Source organism: Emys orbicularis, chromosome 8 (assembly GCF_028017835.1).
Source record: "Emys orbicularis isolate rEmyOrb1 chromosome 8, rEmyOrb1.hap1, whole genome shotgun sequence".
Taxonomy (NCBI): domain Eukaryota; kingdom Metazoa; phylum Chordata; order Testudines; family Emydidae; genus Emys; species Emys orbicularis.
The window spans coordinates 105,416,897-105,433,399 of NC_088690.1; positions in this window are offsets into that span (position 1 = coordinate 105,416,897).

The following is a 16,503-nucleotide window of genomic DNA, read 5'->3' on the forward strand; positions in this document are numbered from 1 at the left end:
ATCAGATTGACTTTGTGCACAGTTTATTTTATTTGCTTTGTAAATTGGGCCCATCACTGAGGGTACATCTTCACTACCCGCCGTAACGGCGGGTAGCAATCGATTTATCCGGGATCGATATATTGCATCTCGTTAAGATGTGATATATCGATCCCTGAACGCGCTCACCGTCGACTCCGGAACTCCACCAGAGCGAGCGGCGGTAGCGCAGTCGACGGGGGAGCCGCGGCCGTCGATCCTGCGCCATCTGGACCCCAGGTAATTCGATCCAAGATACTTTGACTTCAGCTACGCCCTAAGTGTAGACCAGCCCTAAATCTCCCCCCAGTGTAGACCAGCCCTAAATCTCTAGCCCTGCGCATAAACATAAACATAGAAAGAACATATTGACCAGTGCCAATTCAATGCATCCTCCTCCTCAGGCAAAAGCCTGAGGAAGTTGATGAGGTTTACACTGTGCCCTGAAGGCCATAAACTCATGCTTTGTTAGACCAGCAGGAGGAGTGAATTTCAGTCAAGGGCTCTTCCCCAAGAACTCTCAGCCAGCCACTATCAGAGTCCAGGTCAAAGACTTCAAAGCAAAAACAGTCCATTTGATTTCCACTGCTGTGATGGTAGAAAGGACGAGAGCAAGCTCTAAGGCAGCCATTAACCGCAAGCCACATAGGGAATCCATAGATCAAAACACAACACCTTGAACTGCACCCAGAGCAAGAACATTGGATGTTGATGAATGAGTGTGACGTATTCTCTGCTAATTATATAGGTAGCTATGGTGATATGCTGCCCAATTTTTAACAAAGGAATCCATCAAAAAATTTTAAGCCATAGTCAATGAGAGAAGCAATGTTCCCTGGGTAATATTCGCTCTGCCTACAAAACATCTGACTCCATACTCATTCCCTCTTCAACAACAACAAACCTCTAGTAATTTCATACCCAATTCCATCAGTCCTACAACCCGGACCCTGTCAATATCTCTTGCCCTACTGTGCTTCCCCCTCCTTAGCATCTCATGGAGGATTCCCTCCCTGCTTGGTAGCTATTCCACATGGTGGCAGCAGCAGTGGTGGCAGTTGGGTGGGTTGGTCTGCTGCCTCTGGTGATTTTGGGGTGCATGTAAGGGGGACGGCTCACCTGCAGGAGAATGGGATACAAAAGGAGTTTCTCTGTGTAAACGCTTGTCCTCTCCCCCCCTCCCCCAATATTTGTTTCTCTCAATGCACAGTATCTATATGGCAAACACTGGATAGCTTAACACCACAATATTACAATGCTTGCTGGACTGAGGAAATAGGTCTATGGGGGAAAGGGAGGAGTTGGACTGCTTGACAAGTGAAGGATCTTTAGACCTTTGAATCAGAAAAGAGAGCACTTATTGATCCAAGCAGGACAGCTTCTGAGAAATGTGGCATTAGTGAGATAGACATAGAGCAGAATAAGGCCCTTGCTGTTTGCACAGATTCAGCTCAATGGCAAAATTCCTATTGACCTCCACGGTGCTAGAAAATGCCCTGAATGAGGTGGCAGGGCTATATTTTTTGGGGAGCAGAGAACTAGTGTGTTCATTTGGGACAAGACAGGGGCATAGTTTTGTTGTGACCAATGAGGGTCACAGGCACATTAGTATTTGACCTGGCAGCTTGGAGAAACCACAGCACCGTGACACTCCAGCTACATCTACACTTGGAGCCGGCTGTGTCATTCCCAGCACAAGTAGACATACTTTTGTTAGCTCTCATTGAGCTAGCGTAACGCTGACAGACTCCGGTCATCTTGGGCCGGGATCAAACCTGGGACCTCTGGAGCTTAATACATGAGCCTCCCTACTATATGAGCTAAAAGACACATCCCTTAGCCAAGGCTGTAGCAGACTCACTCACTAGCTGGTGTAGCTGCCACTAGAGGGAGACAGAGTGCCACACCAAGCAGGCCTGAGTTACGCTAGCACTGAAAACAGTAGTGTAGCCACAACATCATGGGCAGTGGTGAGCTGCGAGAGGGGCTAGCTTCCCTGAATACAAACCTGTCCAGACCCTGCAGGTACATGCTTGGGGCAACTACCCCATGCTGGTTGTGCTACCACAGCTACTATTTTTAGTGCACTAGCTCCAGGAGAGTTAGTATATGTCTAGTCAAGCTGTAACTCACACTCCCAGCTCCAAGTGTAGATGTAGCCGAAATGGCTCCTTGCGGCTGACAGTTATTTTGACAAAGCCCCTAGCTAGTCTGTAATGGAAGAACTATTTTCATCTTACGCTGGATCTTTTCTTCACAGATCAGAACCTAATTACTCTCCAGGCTCGGACAATGGTGCGGTTGAGAAGGGTAGAAATGACAAGCTTCAGCTCAGACCACCGAACAAAAGCCTTCAGTCAGGGTATTTACAATAAATACAAGTATCAAGTGAGAGGGCTTCAATTTCCTGACAGTATTACTCTCCAGAGAGTGTTTTCTGTGGAAAGAATCTATTACATCACTGACCACTGGAATTTGTGTTGAGATGGGTTAATCCAAGTTAAAAACCACAATAAATAAGGGGGCTTCAGTTCTTCTTGCTGGACAGAATGTACCGAGTTTGGGAGCTATTGAGAAACTCTACTGACAAACAGAACTAAACATCAGGGGCAGTCTCATGTAATAATTGCAGTGGTCACTACTCTTGAAATTCATCTTGGTCCAGGATTAAAGGGGTTGGCTGGACATTATGGCCCCAATTCAGCAAAGCGCTTAAACCCATGCTTAAAGTTAAGCACATGCTTAAGTCCTATGGAAGTCATTAAAGATAGGCAAGTGCTGTAATGCCTACAGAAAACTCAGTGATTGTTAGACAGCTAGTTAGTGGTGACCAACCTTTTTCAGTACTGACCATGATTGCTTCATTGTTTCCTTGTGCTTCCCCTGTTCATTTGTTGTATCCACCTGTTGCCTATGAGCTTACATTGTGAGTTCTCTGGGGCAGGGGCTGTCTCGGTTATATATTTGTACAGTGCCTACCAGAACGGAGCCCTAGCTTCTAGGAACTATCAAAATACAAATTCATAGCAGCAGTAATGGATTTAAGCAGGTGCTTAACTGTTTTGCTGAATCGAGACCTCTATTCTGAGTCTTTCAGTTACTGGTGTTTTCTTCTGTTTATGGAATGGGTCATTACTCAGCCTAACCTGATTTCAGACTGTATGTGCCTCTGTTCGTGTAGCCTCACTGGACTTTAATAGGGTTACAGCAGAAGAGAATAGGGCCTTGAAGAGATTAAAAAAATTTGCAAAATCTTTAAGATTTCAGCTGATATATTGAATAGGCAAGTCTCTGCTCTTGCCAGGATTCCAGCTAGGTGACAGTAACAGACAGATCACTGTACAAGTCAAGAACCAGTGAAAGTGCAGAAAGTTTATACAATAGCCTAATTTGCTGATAAGGGCTCAAATTAGCTATTAATCAGAAACATGTTGAAGAGGACATCAGCAATCATTCAATGTTCCATTGAAGCACATCCTGTGTGCAGATCACATGCTGAACTTATTGCTTCTATAGTAGAGAATGAGGTTTGGTGAAGTACTGTACAAAGTTAGGTAATTGAGATACATTTGCAAGAGCTTGACCTCAAGGCTGCTCTGTTTCACTGGCCTAATGGCTTTAAAATAACCTGAGTCACAATAGGGTCAGGCTGGCAGTCGTTAGCTCGTTGGGAAGATAAACTTGGTGAAATTTGGAATCTGCTGCTTCACCATGTGAGAGATAATGAACTGGATACACCTTGTATAGTTTTATCAGGTTGTGACGGGTTGGATCACAGAAACCCTCTTGGGAGCTGCCACCCGATGTGCAAAGACTACCCCTGCTCCTGTTTTCCCTGCCAGCTCAGGACTCCAGCACCCTGTCTTGCTGAGCCAGACACTCCCGTCTGCTCCAACACAGACCCAGGGTCTGAATCACTTGCCCCAAAGCTGCAAGTTTACCTGAAAACAGCTCACAGAAGTGTGCTTGTCTTTAACACTCAGATGCCCAACTCCCAATGGGGTCTAAACCCAAATAAATCCATTTTACCCTGTATAAAGCTTATACAGGGCAAACTCAAATTGTTCGCCCTCTATAACACTGATAGAGAGATATGCACAGTTGTTTGCTCCCCCAGGTATTAATACATACTCTGAGTAAATTACTAAATAAAAAGTGATTTTATTAAATACAGAAAATAGGATTTAAGTGGTTCCAAGTGGTAACAGACAGAACAAAGTAAGTCACCAAGTAAAATAAAATGTGCAAATCTATGTCTAATCAAACTAAATACAGATAAGTTCCTCACCAGTTCCAGAATGCTCCCTTTTACAGGCTAATCTCCTTTTAGCCTGGGTCCAGCAATCACTCACCCCCCCTGTAGTTACTGTCCTTTGTTCCAGTTTCCTTCGAGTATCCTGGGGGGGTGGAGAGGCTCCTTCTTTAGCCAGCTGAAGACAAAATGGAGGGGTCTCCTACAGGTTTAAATAGACTCTCTCTTGTGGGTGGAGACCCCCCTCCTCTGCAAAGTCCAGCTCCAAGATGGAGTTTTGGAGTCACCTGGGCAAGTCACATGTCCCTGCATGACTCAGTCTTTACAGGCCGAAGCCATTGTCCACATGGTATCTTGTATGTCTCCAGGAAGACTTCTTATGTGGATTGGAGCATTCCAAGATGCATTGTTCCCCAAGTGCTTCCTGATCAGGTACTTAACCTTGCAAATTCCTTCCTAAAGAAACTGATCAAATGCCTCACAAAGTTTACTTAGGCCTTGGCTACACTGGCAATTCACAGCACTGCACTTGCTGTGCTCAGGGGTGTGACAAAACACCCCCCCGAGCGCAGTGAGTGCAGCGCTGTAAAGCGCCAGTGTAATCAGCGCCTGCAGCGCTGCACGCTCCCTCGCAGCGCTACAAGCTATTCCCCTCGGAGAGGTGGAGTATTTGCAGCGCTGCGAGAGAGCTCTCGCGGCGCGACTACACTCACGCTTCGCAGCGCTGTGAATCCGCGAGTGTAGCCAAGGCCTTAGAAACCAAGCAAGTATACAGCCCATATTCTTAACCTCAAGTAGAAAATGATATATGTGTACAGATAGGATGAATAGATATAGTAGACCATAACCTTTACGGAGATATATTACATGGCCCAGGCAGCACAAAACATATTCCAGTTATGTCATACATAAATTTATAAGCACCCCCCCCCCATAAAGCCTTATGGGGTACACTGTCACACAGGTAGTAAATTCTAACACTGCATGATAAACATTCCATTACTGAGGGACCTTCCTAGCGGTATTAAGTAAGGGCCTGAGCAACCTCCCAGGGGCTTCCATAGGAGTTGGATGAGGGCCTAGGAGAGGAACACCTCTAGATGCAACCTCTGCCTGAAGGGAAGAGGAGAAGAGATATCACTGACTGAGGTCATGTGCTATATTACAACTTTAAAAAAAATTTGTATTGGTTTGCGGGGAGGGGGTGTATTTTTGCTGGGTTCAAGACAAAAGGGCCACATCCTCAGTTGATGTAAAGCAGTGTAGCTCCCTTGACTTCAATGCTGGTTGTCAGCAGCTAACAAGCTGCTCCAAAAATAGACCATCCATAAAATCAGAAGCATATGCCTGCCTGCTAGCCCAATCACAAAATAAAGCATGAATCATGGCTCAAGGACAAGGTAAGGGAAATCAGAAAGTAACTAGCATAAATGGTGAAAAGTAAATTAACTAATAGATTTAAAATTTTGTAACAGGTTTAAAAATATTTTACTTGATTTGTCCCTTTAAACATTCATTGATCACACAAGGAAATGGTGTAAACATCTTGTTTTTAAGAGGAAAATAAGTATTTGAGTAAGAATCACAGGATACTTTCAATTAGAAACCTTAAAGCAGAAATGTATTGCTAATGTAATTATTAATCTGAGCTGAAACAAATCCCATTTAAACCAAAGAGAGGTGAATAATCCATTGCCCTTATAAGATTTTCATTGGAGGAAAGGTAATAAATATAAAATAATGATGGGCTGATGAGCCAGTCACGAAAGCTGTGGCTGGTATCACTGGGGGAAAGAGATCACTCAAGAGTATCTGGTAGTAAGAAAGAAGCCAAGTTTGAAAGTGCAAAATCTATTTTATAAACCACGGTTTCAAATGCATATTGAGTTCAAACTGAACGACCAAGATTCCAGTAAGAGGGAATCCCTTGTTAGTTAAGTTTCAGATAAATCAAAATGTCAAGTTATTTATTCCTGCAATGCGACAGTCTGTGTGGTGTTACCTGTACAGTACTATTCTCTATTCCAGCCAAGACTGGAAGGTGACAGTTCACTTTAATTAGTTCAGATTATGTAAACCTTAATTTCACACTTATGAGTTTAGATAATAGATACTGTCAAAATTATAATTAAAAGAAAAATGCATGCACACGAAGAGAATGGACTGCTGAGCAGCAGCTCTAAGAAAGAGAAAGCTTTTCTGCAGAGCTTTGCTAGGGATAAAGAGAAGTCTGTGTTGGCAGGGGATCACATCGTATGGATCCTGCAGGAAGAGGAGCACCAGGATGGCAGTTGTTTGTGTATTCAAGTCCAACCTTGAAAAGAATTTCTTTGCCAGGTTCCATCAGAATATGTTCTCTTCCTGTGGGGTCAATTTTTAAACTTGACTCTCATGCAGTCTCTGAAATCCTGCTTTGAAGAAAGAAGTCCACTAGTTTAAACACAAAATCATGTCGCGCCCCATTCATGCCCATCTCTGCCTCTTCCTGTCTGGGAGTTTATAGCAAGCTCATTATGGCAATAGCTGAATACCTTTCTAAAAAATTTTAGAAAGCCAACACACACAAAACATTTTTGTGCTTAGGTTAGGAAGGAGGGAGCAGAACAATCTTTTCAGTCCTATTTCTTCCATTATTGCCTCTTTCCTTCCACTCACTCCTGGGGGTTGGTTACTATTTTGGGAAAGAGATGGGTCTTACATTGCATACTGAAGGTGTCAGGATTCGATGCCACTAATCCTCAGTGGCAGGATTTCCCATAGACAAAGTGTGCCCTGCCTAGAAAGTTCTGTTCCCCGAGTCAAGGGGTGTCACTCTTGAGGGTGCATCGTGCTTCATGTTCATAATTGTTGCAGTTGGTCCTGACTGTGGAGAGAAAGTCCCCGAGACATCACCATAGGTCATCTTGTTACCATGTACATGTAAGAGTTCCACCCAAATTGGCAATCACTGCAGTTCTCTAGATTCTGATTTTAGTGCCTGGTCTTCACATTAATATAAAATAAAAATAACATATGGAGATATACCTATCTCATAGAACTGGAAGGGACCTTGAAAGGTCATTGAGTCCAGTCCCCTGCCTTCACTAACAGGACCAATTTTTTGCCCCACATCCCTAAATGGCCCCCTCAAGGATTGAACTCACAATCCCTGGGTTTAGCAGGCCAATGCTCAAACCGCTGAGCTATCCCTGCCTTCTAATGCATATTTGTTCTGTTAACTGCAAGAGTTCTCAGGCTGTCCAGCAGGGAGCTCACTGAAACAGACCAGAGTTGCTCATAAAGAATAAAAAACCCTTCACTACTGGCCAGAACATTCAACCATTCAGAGCAATAGTTTTCCCTATATAACATGGCACTTTAACCCATTACAGATGAGCAATTAATCTATAAAGATGGGTCTGAACTGGAACGCCAGAAGCAAACCCTCTCAAACTTTCCAAGCTTGAATCTAATTCAGCACTTCATGGCCTAGGTCCAACTCGACAGACAATACAATCTAAGGTAGTCATGAAGGAAGCATCGACACAGTACAAAGACATGCTACAATGGCATCTGGGGAGCATGGTTACTTTCTGTACTTCTAACAAGAAAACAGTGGGTAAAAGATGAGGTTTTTTTCCTGGTTATTACAGTGCATTCATGCTGGGGCCATCCCTATCAAATCCACCCCATTCACAGAGATGGGTAACAGTAAAAGCACTTCAGCAAGCAGATCCTTATTCACTTCAGCTTATGCTGAATGAGGATTTCTATCTAGGTATTTATACTGAGTAAAGTCTATTGGCTTCTTTGTTTCATCTCCCATGGTCCTCTCCCCTAATCATAAGTATGTGGTTAGTTATAACTTTTCCCTTCTTTTAACTATTGTGGAAAACCATAGTGGAAGAGCAGGATTCACTTTTTGACCAGATAGGAACTCTTTTCCAAAGCTACGAGTCTCAACTAAATCATAAGTTGATGAGAAGAACCTGTCTCCAGCTCCTACAAGAAAAGCCGCCGAGGACCCAGTAGGGAACCGGTTGTTAAGATTTTGGCAGCTCATCACTGACTATACCCAGTCCAAAATAGCTACCAAGGGCACAACACCTGGCCCTGTAAGTTTAGTGTGTCCAAGTTCTTAGGTTCACTTCCTGTCTAGGTACTTTGCTAAACAGCCTGGTGGCAGAAATCTTGGTCCTTGTTAATTAGAGCTGGCTGAAATGTTTCAAGTTTCAAAATGATCTGTTGCATCCCAATGTTCCTAGGAGGAGAAACCACTTATCAGGAGTAGATAAATGAGGGATATGTGAGTTGTATGGGAAATGAATGGCTGTGTTTTACATGGAGACTCATTCTATCTGAATTAGAGACAATTAACCGCCCCCCACCCCCAAAACCGAGGAAGATGACTCCAGATCAAGAACTCTAGATCTCTTCCCAGCAGAATACCTGTGCCTTGCCCAGCACTGAAATAGGGCATGAAACTTTAGCACAATGAATACATTGCTTGAGATGTGACAGAAACTGTTACTTTTTTCAGACACTAGCAATCAGTTGTGGGATGATGAAGCCAATACAGATAATCTGTTTACATACAACTAGAGCTTCTGTTTTTCAGGGTCGATTTCTTTTTTTATCCATGGTGTATTCTGAGCAACTAAAGTGTTTTTGTAGATGTCAAAAAATGGGGGTTTGGGGGCTCTGTATACACTAATGAGTAATCTTTGTAATGTTCCCTAGTGCGATTCTGTAGTACTCTTTCAAACAGCACGATGTTAAAGTGCACTGGGGAGTGTACCAGCAAGGTCTACACCAGTAGTTCCCAAACTGTGGGGGGCAGGGAGGGACCACCACCCTGCCCTGCTCTACCCTGACCCTGGCCCCAGCTCCCGCTCTGGGGGAGAGGGGGCACAGACACATTCTATTACTGGTAAGGGGGGGGGCGGGGAGGAGAAGGAGAGGAAAAGTTTGATTGGGGCCACTGGTCTATATGGACCACTGTGCAACAAGTTAGTGGGCTTTTGAAATCATCTATAATGAGCAGTGATGTAGACTGTGTGAACAAGCCCTTAGATACAAGCAACCATTTCTGCTTTTATCCAATAAGCACTGACTTCATTTTTGTTATTGTGGGCGTTTTATAGGTTAAATCTGAAAATCAGAAGCCCTACATATAAACCATGCAGAGGACTTGTAATCTTGACAAACAAATAGACCATCTCAGGGGCAAAATAACAGATATGATTTTAAAAGGGGGCATACAGAACATGATAGAAAGAAATTGGGGGAAGGAAGCATCCCCTGCGCCCCGCCGCCTGGACATGATCATCTATCTAAAAGATGCATTTGAAGATTTATGGGCACTTGTATATGGAAAAGCAAGCTCAGCAAGAGAAGGTTATAATGGTTGCATACAAATGCATGAAATGGAGAGGTCTAAAAAGAGCTATTTACAGGAATATGTTATAGGCCAGCTAGGCAAAGAGTAACTGGACTGTGAAATAACAGTCGATAAAAATGGCTACAAAGCGGCCAAGTATCTTGGTAATGGAAGATTCTCTCTCTTCAGATGAATGCAAAAACACCATTTGTGAAAATAAGATTGGGAATATATTTGCAGATTTCGGATAGGATTGAATTTAAAAAATGCAATCCTAAGTGTAACAGACTAGGAACCAATTGGTACAATGCTTGATTAATTAATAAAGAGGTTAAAATTGAAGCCATAGACTCAGGGGAGAATCTAACTAGGTTGTGCTTAGTCTTGTCCAGGTTTTAAATGAAAAGGAGCTCCAAGGATGGAAGGCAAACTACACTGAACTGCAGCCAATCAAACCTTTCAATGTGTATTATTCTGTGATGAGATGGTAAATCAGAACATCAAATTATTATTTATTCCCAGTAGTGTTCACAGTGTGGTAGATTTTTGCAAACAGGAAAGAAGGCAGGGTGTATGCCCTGTGGAACTCAGTCTAAAGACAAACGGTAGAGGTAATATATTAGCTGAGCAATCAAAGGAGTGATTGGCCACATCTTGGTAATATATGGTTACACTAAGTTTTATATCCCACCAGGAGGATGTATGCATACCTAAATTATTCCTAATTACTTCTCAAAACTCATAAATCAGCTAGTTTCTCCATAGCATCATGGAGAAAGTGGCTCCTTAGGAATGACCAGACTACGGAGAGGTTGTAGCCTTGCAGATAACCCTGAGGGATGAGAGGTGTTTCATGCAGATGGGGTGGAGTTGTGTGAGATGCTGACAAACAGGTGGATGAAGATCAACACAGGCATCATTGACAGGGTGGACGTGACACAGAACAAGGGCAGTTAAGGGAGGGGTAGAATTACACAGGGTGCTGATGGTGATGACAGGAATAGGAACTCAGTTGGGGGCAGCAAAGAGTCAGTGAGTGGCAGTATTGTCCAGTGGCTCAAGCACACAACTAGGAATCCAGAGACCTGGATTCTAGATCCAGATCTGCCACTTGCTTTCTTTGGCAAGTCACTTCACCTCTCTGCCTCAGTTTTCACTTCTGTAAAATGGGGATAATGATACTGAGCTTTTGAGAGTTGCTTTGAGATCTGATAAAAGCACCACACAAGAGCTACGTATTATTAAATAAGAAGGTGAACTGGTCAGAATGGTGGGCAAGGAAGATTGTTTTAGCAGCAGTGTTTAGTAGAGGCCGGGGGGAAGGAGCATTGCTTTTGGGGAGGGCAGCACGGAGGATAGTGTAGTAGGAATCTAAGTCGGGAGAAGAGGGCCTGAAAGAACATTTAGGGTAGGGATCGAAAGAACAGAATGGAACTTAGGGATGTTATTTAAGATGAAGCAGCAGGACTTGGACAAAGATGAGTGGGGCAAGGGGGGGGGGAAGAGGAGGCAGAGATAATCTCATGGTTATAGGCTTGAGTGATGGGGAGAATGGTGGTGCTGATAGTGTGCTGGAACGTTTGGAGGATAGATAAGGACATTGGTTTTTGCCATATTAAATTACGATAACGATGCCTTGGCAACACCAGCATTTTTCTATAAATTTTCCACCATCGCACCACCACCAGGGTAGCTGGTAAGAGTGAACAGCACCTGCTTCTGGCATTATAACCAGTGTCATCTAGATCTACTATGATGAATATGCAGAAAACAAAGTGGATGGCAAAAAATTATCAAATGTCACACTGGGCACAAACAAGGCCCTGCCATCCCTGTTAATTATACAGAGAATCAATTGGCTGGCAAAGTTAATTATGCAGAGTCAAATGAGCAGCAAAACATGTGATTTGGGCAGAACAATAGACCATTAGGCAGTGACAAATGGCAAAACAAGTTACGGGGGAGGGGGTGGGGGTGGTGCGCTGGGTCACGCGGGACAGACACTAGATTTTCCAGTAGTAGAGGCTGGCAGAACGTTAGCCCACACTTGATGGAGCTCCAGGAGGTATATGTCCCATAGCAGCTTCTAGTGCCTGTTCTCAGCTGATTGTAGGGGGCAGAAAGATGGCAGCTCTGCACGGGCTTTGGGGAATGCAGACTAGATTCTCAAATTGCCTCTGCCACTTCATTACGGTGTGACCTCACACGAGACACTTATTGCTCTCATTGCACAGAGAGGCTAAGCAAATAGTGAATTCTCTTCAGATGGCGGTTAAACAGATATATAGATTTATGAGGTAAATGTTGATTGAGGTAGAAGTTACATATATATTTATATTTATCATTACATACATTCAAAATGCCTTTATCAGTCATAACCTGGAAATCAGTCCCTCATGCTTACAAATTGTTATTCCTGTGAAATTAAACCCTAAAGTAGTGAGGAAGGTGGAGGATCAGACAAAAATATTTGCTAGTAAATAATTTTCACAGAACTCACTGCAGTCTGAGTGCACATCCTTATAAGAAAACAGAAATTTACTAATATTTGACAGTTTTAAGCCAGTCAAGATTCCTCCCCCCACCCCACCCGCACAGTATGCAGGCTTGGAACCATTAGAGTTTTATTGGAAAAATGTTGGTAAATATTGATTTCAACATCCACACAGACAAAAAATATTTCTATTGATCCTAATTGAAATGTACAGATAAGCAACGTAACGAAAATGCTGCTTGAGAACTTAGAGTTTGATTTAAGGCTATTTTATACATTTTGACATGCGATGTTGACAACTTGTGCTTTAACAATTAGAACGCTAACTTTGAATCTCAAGGTCTACTATCATTAATAATTATAGTCTAACCCCCTCATGATTTCCCAGAAACTGAATATTTAAATCACTAAATATGCTTAAAAGCCATCATTTTGCACAACTGAAAATTTAGATAAAAATAAAATGCTTTAACATTGATATTATCAAAATAAACAAGATTAGAATTCTGACAAGTTTAGAAATGAGACACTGAGGGTTTAATGAATAGTTTGTAAAGGACTTGGATATCCTGGGATCAACAGTTATATTACCTTGAAATTATTCACATATTACAAGAACAGCAACAGCTATCAGGTGGCCTGAAAAGGAGATGTGGGGGGGGGGGGGGGGGAGAAGAGAAGAGGAAGAGGGTCTTTTTTTTTGGGCACAATGAATAAAGAAAGCCAGAAAAATCTGAGGTTTCTAAGTGGGGTTTGTGTGTGTGTGTCCCCCCTCCTTGTTTTTAATATTAAAAAAATTAGATCCTGTCAATCCAGTGATAACTGGAGAACTATGAAATGGAATCTCATGACCCAAGGAGAGTGAAATTTGAGCAGTTCAGAGGAGAAGGAATATTTAGTCCCTGTCTAAAATTGTTTTTGCTTGTTAATGCACAACTCCAATGGCTAATTAACATGTTGAAAAAAAGCAAGCCTTTGTTAAAAATTCATCAATATCTTCAATTAGTGTGTGAGAGCCAACAATACGTAACCTGTGAGACACCACCCACAGGTTCTTCAGGAAAAAAAGAAAAAAAAAAAATCAATGGAGCCCACAGTTAATATTTCTCATATTTCCATGGCCTTGTCTACACAGGAAAGTGTTTGCAGTGTAAACTGCTTTATGTCTACTTACAAATAATCTTTTTGCTATATTATCCTACAATAAGGTTGCTTCTGAGGCTGAATAATTATTTTGGAATGAGTTTTATCTTAACCTTATAGCAGTAAAAAAACCAAGGGAAAAATGACAGCCCTAAACCACTAAAGGGCTTATAAAAATCATAATGGAGCAGCAGCAACCAATCCAACTTTTAAAAAAAAATTGCTTCTAGATCACCTTGGATTCATGTAATGTTCTTCTTGTCAAGCCATCTTACAAGAAACTTCAACATATGTAACAGGTTTAGAAAAATAATTAACAGTAACATTTGGCTTATTTCTAAGGCCACTTCCCCCAACATAGGCTAAATATCAAAGTTTTGATCAATGCTACTTTCAGTCCTTTGTAATGGGAAAAATCTAACAAATTGGGAGTAGTTCAGCATAATTAGCAGCTAGTCAAATATATATTTCCCCTTTTATTTACTCAGCAGTGCATACTTTAATCATGAAAAAAACATTAAAACAACCCTAATCAGCTGTTTCTACATTCTGGCTGAGAAACTTATTTGTTCTATACTTGGATCAACTCTTAAGAAAACAAATCCTACAAAGTGCACTTAGGTAAGCTTAGTTTTTTGATGACTGCATCTGAAAACAGTTAAAACTGCTGAAGGGAAAAAAGGGAGACAAACATTTTGTCTGTCTGGTAGGTGGGATGAAGCCATTTAAAGGTTTATGTGTTGTTCTGGAGGGGAAGAATGGAGTTTTAACAAGTTCGTAAATTGAGTCAGAATCTGAGCTCTCTTTAGGCCCTTTGTACTAGCTTGAGTAATTTAATATTACCTGGTTTGTCGGGTTTGAGATTTTCACCCAGATCAATATTTTGATCATTGCATTCTATCTCTAAGACATTAGCTCTCTGACCCTAATCTTATCACACTATCATGCCGTTGTTGTTGAACTTTTGTTGTGAAGATGCCCCAGGTTTCTGATGTCCATAGGAGGAAAGCTCTGAAGGCTACTTTTTACTCTCGTATGTCCCTCCTGGCAGGTCATGGTACTACCAGCCAATTGAGTTTTTATTTTGAAAAATCTATTAACATAACTGACTTAACATTTGCTCTAAGGGAGTCTGAGATAACAAGCATGACTCAAAAATAGAACACTGTGCCTTATTGAGAAAGGAAAGGCTGAGAACAGTGATAAAAATGCTGTTTTCTTGCAAAGGGGATTTCCCTGCATGTTTACCACATCACATTACAGGAATAAGAGCTGCAGCAGGGAAGTAGTCTCCCCTGTGCAAAAAAAACCTGTCCATCTTTACCCACAAGAACCCCCCCTTCTCCCCTCAGCTGTAGGGACATCCCATGTTGTAAAGGGACTTAAATGCTAAGGAACTTAAAATGGATGTCTTTGAATTAATGAAGTCATCTTTGAATGTACACAAGCACTACAAAGCTCTCGGACTTCCATGAGGCTGCTGAAAATATTAGAACTAGTCTGAAACTGGAATTTCCATTCCATGGGAAATTCCAACATTTTGAAATTTCCTTTTGTCTCAAACCCAACCTGAAATTTCAAATTTCAACATTTCCACTGCAACAAACATTTTGAAGTGCCACAACAATTTTATCAAAATGCTTCATTTTGAAAAGGAAAAAGCCCTTTGTTTCAACTTTATTGTTTTGGCCACAATAGTACAGAATATAAATTGAAATGAAACACCCAACCAGATCTAAATAAAGTACTTCAATTTCTCATCACAAAATTCAACAAAGTGATACGTTCCCACAAAAATGTTTTGATTTTGTGGAATCAGCATTTTCCAATAGAAAACTGTTCTGCTAGAAAATCTGAGCTACTTGATAAAGTAGATCTAGTTTTACAACCCCTGCTCACAAAAGTTTGGGGATGCAGCTAGAACATCATTCACAAAATGAGAGTGCTGTAGTGAGGACCTCAGTATTGTAGTCTCTTATTGGCCAAGCAAAAGAAGTCTGTACACTCAATTGATAGCATTTTCCTGTTTGTCTATATGTAACACAGGAACCTTGGAATATTGCAGCTGATCACAGCCAAGATTTCAGGAAATTCTAGGCAACAATGAATAGCCCTATTGATTTCAATGAAAATCAGAAAACATAAAAAAAATCTGATTGTAGAAGGCCTGGTCCACACTAACCCCCCACTTCAAACTAAGGTACACAAATTCAGCTACGTTAATAACGTAGCTGAATTCGAAGTACCTTAGTTCGAACTTACCGCGGGTCCAGACGCGGCAGGCAGGCTCCCCCGTCGATACCACGTACTCCTCTCGCTGAGCTGGAGTACCGGCGTCAACGGCAAGCACTTCCGGGATCGATCCCAGAAGATCAATTGCTTACGGCCGGACCAGGAAGTAAGTGTAGACCTGCCCCTAGTGTAGACTCATCTCTAGGGGGCACCTGGGGGCTAGGTGTTGCCTAGCCTAGCTGCTCTTGTCCAGAGGTGGGTCACCTCTTCTTGCAACTCAGCCCTCTGGTTCCACACCCCTTTCAGGTACTCTAGTCCCAAGTCCACATAAAACAATACCAAAGTTCCAGGTTCATCAGCCTCTCTTCCTGCAGGTTAGTAAGACCTGCAGGTCCTCACCCAAGATTTTCCAAAAGACTGCTGAACAAAGTCTCAGCATGAAGTACTTCTAGTCCCCCTCAACCCCCAGTGCTTTAAACCAACCCTGTCTTGGGCTCACAATGGCAAGAACCCCTTGTCTCCCTGTCTCAGGGCTTGCTTGGTCTTAACTCTGTACTAAACCCTTTTTGGGGCCCTACTAAAGAGAGAGTCACCATCACCCATAAACCTTTGCCTTTTGGCTATCAGTGCCCAGGGTTCTCCTTACTCCAGCAGCTTTCCTTCATCACCTCAACTTCCAGGGTTTCCTTTCCAGCTCCCCCACCTTCCTGTTCTAGGACTTCTTGTTAGGACTCAGCCTAATACCTGTAACATTCATTCTTCTTTCAAAACAGTACTTCCCAGAGCTTCCTCTCTGGTCTGTCTTCCATTGCATTGGGCTCCCTCCTTTATAAAGACCCAGCTCCTTCCCAGCTGAGTTTGATCACCAATTATGCCTAACACCCCTACAGGTGCCTCTTTGTGGCCTAATTGGGCACCATGCTCCTGTTAACTCATTGTTAACTGGTGTGGGGCTTATATGCCCCCCCCACACAGTGATTTTGAGGAAAACCAGGCATTTCCTGC